The sequence below is a fragment of the Pinus tabuliformis genome, chromosome 6 (genome assembly GCF_031772625.1).
Source record: "Pinus tabuliformis cultivar Carrire ecotype Pingquan chromosome 6, CPIR1, whole genome shotgun sequence".
Lineage (NCBI taxonomy): Eukaryota > Viridiplantae > Streptophyta > Pinopsida > Pinales > Pinaceae > Pinus > Pinus tabuliformis.
Genome location: NC_142292.1, coordinates 1,203,859,818 through 1,203,867,166, shown reverse-complemented (window position 1 = coordinate 1,203,867,166; position 7,349 = coordinate 1,203,859,818). Strand labels below are relative to the sequence as shown.

At 39.6% G+C, this 7,349-nt stretch overlaps 1 pseudogene; it reads left to right on the top strand.

Moving 5' to 3' along the window:
• Positions 1-5,424: 5,424 nt before the first annotated feature.
• On the top strand, positions 5,425-6,208 carry LOC149263046 (pre-mRNA splicing factor SR-like 1 pseudogene; annotated as a pseudogene).
• The last annotated feature ends 1,141 nt before the right edge of the window (positions 6,209-7,349 follow it).

The window sequence follows — 7,349 nt, the reverse complement described above, 5'->3', positions numbered from 1 at the left end:
AAATTTTGATAAAAATATTTTTGGGATTTTTAGTTAAGGGTCCCCCTTTGCTTGATGTTATTGCTAATACCAAACAAAGAGGGGGGTTGTTGGTGACCACAACAGGTGGTCATATGTCCGGGTATGCTACTACTCAAAAGATCATTCGCCCTGGTTATTTTTGGCCGTCTATTTTTAAGGATTGCATTCTCGCCGTCCGCTCTTGTCATGAGTGCCAAATCTACCAACGAAGGATGCATGTGCCTCCTGCTCCTTTACACCTTGTCATTACCGTCGGCCCTTTTTCCAAATGGGGCATTTATTATATGACCTGTAACCCTCACTCGGCCGTGGGGCATGGGTACATCATTGTTGCCGTCGATTACTTAACAAAATGGGCTGAGGCGATGCCTACGTTATCTAATGAAGGTAAGATAGTGGCTCAATTTTTATTCAATCATGTAATTGCCCGATTCGGAGTCCCTTAGGTTATCGTCATTGATCACGATTCTCATTTCCGTAATCATATGATGACTGAGTTAACAACCCAGCTGGGCTTGCGTCATGATAGTTCGATGCCATATTATGCTCAGGCCAATGGCCAAGTAGAAGCTGTCAACAAAGTTTTGATCATGATGCTTCAACGCACCATCGGCATGTACAAATCCAACTGGAATTTGATGTTGTTTTCTGCCTTATGGGCCTACCGAACTTCAGTGAAGGATGCCACCAAATTCACCCCATTCCAATTAGTTTATGGTTTGGAGGCTACCCTTCCGATTGAATGTGAGATCCCTTCTCTTAAATTAGCTATTGAGTTTCTCCCAAACACTACTCTGGTAGAAGAACGTCTTCTTTACCTAGAGTGGTTAGATGAGACCCATCGACTAGCTTCTTTAGTCATTGAAGCATAGAAGAAGAGAGTGAAAACTCACTTCGACCAAGCTATCAACCCTCGTTATTTCATTGAAGGAGACTTAGTCCCGCTCTATGATCAAGTGAATGATAAGCTGGGGACAGGCAAATTTGAGCCTATGTGGCATGTACCTTACATTGTGAAGCGTGTTTTACAAAAGGGGGCCTATGAGCTAATCGATTATGAGGGGAATCCTCTAGATAAGCCCCGAAATGGGATTTATCTGAAGAAATATTATGCATGAATTCCGTGCATTTGACATGTACATACGTGTGTTTTCAGTGTGTGTTTGCATTTATGGCCTGGTGTGTAGGCATGATTGCCGCTTATTGTGTCTTTTTAATGCTTGTGCAAATGTTTGGTGCATCTTACATTGGTTTCGCTGATGGTGCCTGCCTTAGTACTCGGAACCTTTCCTCTGCGGCATGGGTGATCTATGATCTTCACGGTGAGTTAGTAGATATTCAAGGTGATTGTCTGGGTTGTACCACAAACAATGTCGCTGAATATAGCGTTGTCATTGAATTACTGACCGAGGCTGTTAACCTCGATATTCGTGCATTGGTTGTGAATCTGGACTCTCAACTTGTTGTCCACCAACTTAACAGGCATTATTCCGTCAGAGATCATCGGATTTTAAGGTTGTATTTACGTGTTAAATTATTGGAAAGAAATTTTGATTTTATCACATATCAACACATTCCAAGAAGGTTAAACACATTAACTGATGCATTAGCAAATCATGTATTAGACAGACATTTACACAACATGTAATCAAACATTGTATAGAAGCATTTAGACACAATAATAAACCATAGATAGCATATATATATCTATCTATATATATATATATATATATATATATATATATATATATATATATATATATATATATATATATATATATATATATATATATATATATATATATATATATATATATATATATATATATATATATATATATATATATATATATATATATATAGTGTGGTGCACCGAGGCACTCAAAAAACAGTGTGTATGTCAAGAATAAATATTGGAGAAATTTTCTATGATCCTAGGCAGAGGAAAAGCTTGCTCAATTTTGTAATTCCTTGCAGCAGCTTACTCCAAACACATCATAATAGAGCCTATTCACCCTAGTTGCCAATCTAACTATAGTCTCTGATACTCTACTGGATACCTCCTCGATCCCCTTGTGTTTGGGATCAGTCCTCAAGCCCTCAAGGTTACATGATATTATTTTCAGCAGCTTTCTATGACAGAACACAAGGAGAGAGTGCCACTTCCTTTCTCTTTCCGTTTAAGGAGCTGAACACTGTGGTTGAAGATCAGTTTGCACAGCTGGAAAGTTTCAATGAAAGACAAGCTGATCATATGTTCTGGGATCCTATAGCTGATTACAAGAACTCTCCAGTGTATCATACTTAAAAAAAAAAAGACAAAATCAGTGGTGGTGGTCATCAAGTGTTTTACCTCTGCTCTAGTGCGGTCAAAGGCTCAAATGCAGATAAGCAAATGATTGGCTGCATTGGAAATCATATTGATTGAGCAGAGGGAAGTTTGAATTGTTAGGGAGGTAGATAGGAAATTGCAAATAAGCTCAAGTTCTGAGCATTTATTTTTCAGTAGATGTAGTCTTTCTCCTACATCATGCTGGTCAAGCGTTTGTCATAAAATGCACTGGAGCTGCAGGTTCTTAGTGCACCACACACACCCTAAGGTGTTATCACTGAAAATGCTGTAGCCAAAATTTTTTAGCCTGGCTTAAAGAGTGGGTGTTTTCGCAGCGCCTGAATTATTTTTAGCAGTTTCGCAGCGCTACCTGTTTGAGTGGTTTCGTAGCGTGCTACGAAACTGGGGATTTGTTCGAGTTTTCAGTGGAGGCCCAAATCATAGCATGCCTATTGTACACTGGCTACAACTGCTGTGGATGAGGTTGATGTGCTTAAAGGTCTAATGCTGACTAAAGGATATAACTCTGGTGTTGTTGCATACAATGCTCTGATCTATGGATTTTGCAAAACAGGGAAGGCACAACAAGCAACATTGCTGTTAAAAGAAATGAAGTTCCCAAGCGATTACACCTGTTACATGCTCATTAATTATGAATGTGGTAATGGTGCTATCAACAAAACTCTGGAGCTGTATCACTTAATAAAAAAAGAGAGGGCCATGTGGCAGGCAGTTTTTCTCTTAATGCCTTGATTCAAGGGCTTTGCACCACAGGCAGAATAATGGAAACAGAGTATGTTTTACAAAAATGTCAAAAAGGAGCTTCATTCTAGATGATGTCAGTTGTAATCTCTTAATTAAATAATATTGCAAACATAAGATTTGGGTAGAGCAGAATCCTAATGCTTGGCCACCTAGTCCCAGTCTACAGATCTTTCTGAGGACGATGATAATTGTCAAGATATGTTGAGTATGGCAGATGTCTATCTTATCCCATTTCTTTATCTAGCAGTCCCATTGCAATATTTCCGAGGAATTGAAATCAGTCCAGTGCATTCTCATCTGCAGAGTTATTGCAGACAAATGCTGGCCTTTCCCTTTTATCGCTCTATTCAAATTGTCATGAACTTACTAGTGAGTTTTATTTTCAAAATCTTGGCTGAAAGGGCACCCCTTCACCCCTGACATTGACAGTTCTGCAACATAAGAGTATTTTGTGTTACATGGAGAAGATCGTTCCCTCTGCAGATGAATTAGCTGTGTCCAAGAAAGCAAGGGTTTAAGGTTATAGATCCTGCTAAGAGAAGTAGTTCCATGCAAATAAAAAGATAAAAACTACGCATAGCTTGTGGATTTAATGCAGGAACATGCTCAAATGGAGGAAAGGATTGTTTTCCCTGCTCTGGAAAGGGCCGAGAAAGGTTTCACTGAAGTTGCAAATGATGAATATGCACGAGATTTCGCACTAGTGAATGACATCCGTGGAAGATTGAATGGCATTCCCTGGAGGCTGTAGAATTGCATACTAAAGAATAAGATAGATGGATACCTAGATAGCCTTTATAACCTCTCTAAGCCATTTAGTCTTGTCAAAAGGATCCTTCATACATACGAAGAACAATACCGAATACTAGAGACTGTGCAACCACTAAAAGTGCTTTATATGTGTATCGCATTTCTTGGTGATATCCCCAGAAATTATGATATGGCCTACAGTTCATTTGTGAAGTATTTTTTTGAAAAAAGTAGAGGTGGATCTTTCCAAGCCAATATTTGGGAACACCAGGTCTCAATTTGATTATTTGCAGTATGATGAGAAAGGTAATGTAAGGAATGCAGTTGAAGCCGCTTCAATGTTTGCTGGCTTTAAGATTGTCCCGAAACTAATTATGACATGCAAAATCTCGGTGAAACAGAGACTGCTTGTATTTTAAATAATGGACCTGTTGATGTCATTAGTATGAATGGTGGATTTGTTTCTTTCTTGAATAAGTGCGAGCAGGTTCATGAATCTTGTTTTGATCTGCATTTTAGTAATGTAAATGACGGGGATTTATCAGCAATGTTTGAACGCTAGAGCAGAGAAGTAGTTAATCATGTTCACGTTATTGTGGCGCCTTTATAGCTGCCAGATGTTCAAAGGTTGCCACACGCCAAATTGAGCATGCATGCATTGAATTTTTTTAAAAAAAAAGGGGCATCTTGACATGGCAGGTTATGTCGAGTGGTGGCAGTTGTTCGATAGTATGGTGAATCTATATTTCTGCTCGGCGCTCTCCACGATTCACTTGTAGAGCTTGGCAATCTTAAGCTTCAACGTTTGCCTCTTAAAAGCTTACATACCTTTTGGAAGGAACGAGTATTGGGACACGTTTCACTCAGCATATATTGCTGTACAGAAGCATTTTCGACATGGTTCAGGGTATCATGAAATAGATGCGTTCTTGCAACTCTGTTATACAAGGGAAAACAACTTGTCTTCACAAAAACGGATTTGGGGGATGTGCGGCCATATAAACCCTCGTTGTAAGGGTCCCAACTTCGTTCGCCCCACCCAGCCATCTCAAATCTCCAGATGTTTCCTCCGATCGGACTGAATTCGCGTTTCTTGTATATCTGAGATCCAGGGCACCTGTAACTTTGGTGCAGGCTTGATAGTTGGAAGTGGAATCACGTGGGCTATCCTGACCTCAATTTTATGTGAAGTGGTTTCTGTATTTGGCCTTGACCACTGCACAGATACAGACATTGGTGAAAATTGTGTTAGTTAAGTATCTGTTCAGAATATATTACTTAGAACTGGTCATGATATCGGTGCAATGTACATGCATCTTAAAGTGTTTAAATTAATTGGAAATATTAGAGCATGTGGGCAGAAAAATTTTCTGAGCTTGCTAAGAGCACAGTAAAGATCATCTAGGAGGATCGAGGGAGAGAGAGGTTCAGTACTCTTACATTCTACCTTGCCAATTCGAAGAATCCCTTGCTGCATTTTATTCGTCTTTTATAACTCGTCATTCACAAAGGAGGACATCAAACTTTGTGCTCAACGAAGTTTATTGGGTGAGAATATGGAAGTACAAACATGTGGAAATCCTATTGATTCTTTGCTTGAAAAGGTTCTCTGTATGAACATCCTGTCTTCAGATTATTTCAAGGAACTGTACAGGCTGAAGATCTACCATGAAGTTATTGATGAGATCTATAATCAAGTTGATCATGTAGAACCATGGATGACAGGGAATTGTAGGGGCCCGTTTACAGCATTTTGTCTTCTCTACAAATTTTTTTACCATGAAGTTGACAGTGAAGCAAATACATGGGCTTCTTAAGCACGAGGATTCTCCATACATAAGATGTATTGGTTTCCTGTACCTGCGTTATGTTGCAGATCCTAAGACGTTATGGGGTTGGGTTGAGCCTTATGTTAAGGACGAGGAGGAATTTTCTCCAGGATCAAATGGAAGGATGACCACAATGGGTGTTTATGTTCGTGATTTACTTCTAGGCCAGTACTATTTCGATACACTTTTTCCTCGCATACCGGTACCTATCATGTGTCAAATTACTGCTCATTTGGAACGAATGAATCCTCCTACTCGGCATGTAGGAGTGACTGGTGATACTAATCACTATGGATCAGATGACACTGCCCGAAGGCCACCATCAGTTAAAGCTGCTTTATCTGTGTAATTTGGCCAGCGTGCACCACATCATGCTTCTACCCGAGATGCCTCACCTGTGCGTCGAACACTGCCTCGTGACAGGAATGGCAGTGATGCTATTCCAAAATCAACCAATGGTGATCGTTATCATGACAGAGAGAGGAGCAGGGATCCTGTTAGGGACTATTAAAAGTACAGTAGAATTTATTACGCATATCACAAGAATGTGTTTTTGAAATCACACAGCAGTTTCGTAGCGCGCTACGAAACTGCTGTAGGTGATGATTTTAAAGTGCAGAGCAGCTAGTGTGATACTGTGAGCGGGAGTTGAGGAAGAGAAGCACCTGTCTATTAATATCACTTACAGCACACCTAAAACATGGCAGCATTCCATACTTGGGGTTATTAAAAGAGCTGAGACATGTTGCTGAACTTTCGGAGAATATTGGGAGACATAGAACGTTAAAATAGGAGCACATCTTTTGGTCAATTAATGAGCCATCAGCGCTTTCAAGCATCCAAAGTCAGCATTCATTGCATCTGTAGCTCAGCCCTCTTAACCCAAGCAGTGAAAGGACATGTGTCAAGAGCCAGAAAAACATCATGCTACGAGGAGCAAAGATTGTGGATTTTGATTAAATGAAAACCATTTGTAATTTCAGTTTAGCCATTATGTAATTAATAAGTTAGTTATGCACTAGATAGGGATAGTCAATAGCCACCTTCGAGGCTCCCCTCATGCTGGAGGAGGAAGCTCGAGGTGATTTAGTTTGCTTGCCTATATATGGATCAAGGTTGGATGTAGAAAGGGTTGGACATTTTATACAAAAACAGAGTTATTTGGGCCATTGTAAGACTTGTGACAGTAATAGTAAAACAGTGTTGATTTCTTCTCAAGATTCTCGATGGATTATTGTGTTCAAATATAATGATGGTGTTTTATATTTTATGTTCTTTTACAGCCTTGTTGTAACACAATCACTCAGAATTCATAATCTTATGCTCTGACTTCCTGTGTGTTTGGCAAGCTGTGGTTTTGATGGAGTATGTTTGACATGTAATGCAAAGAGCCTTGACTTCCATGAGATGACTATGTTTTTCTTGTTTACTTAGTATATGAGACTCCATAGCCCAATGAGAACCAGTTTGATATGTTTCCAACCAGCTTTTGCTTTCATGACTGAGTAAAGAGTTAGCCATCTGTTGTAGTGAATGATTTTTATCAAGAGTTTGTGAGAGAGCCCTCTCTGATCAAAGAGGCTAAGCTTTGATCTAAAGTTAGGTTGAAAGAGTTACATGAAATCTTGCTTGGTTGCAGCCCTCAGTAGTGA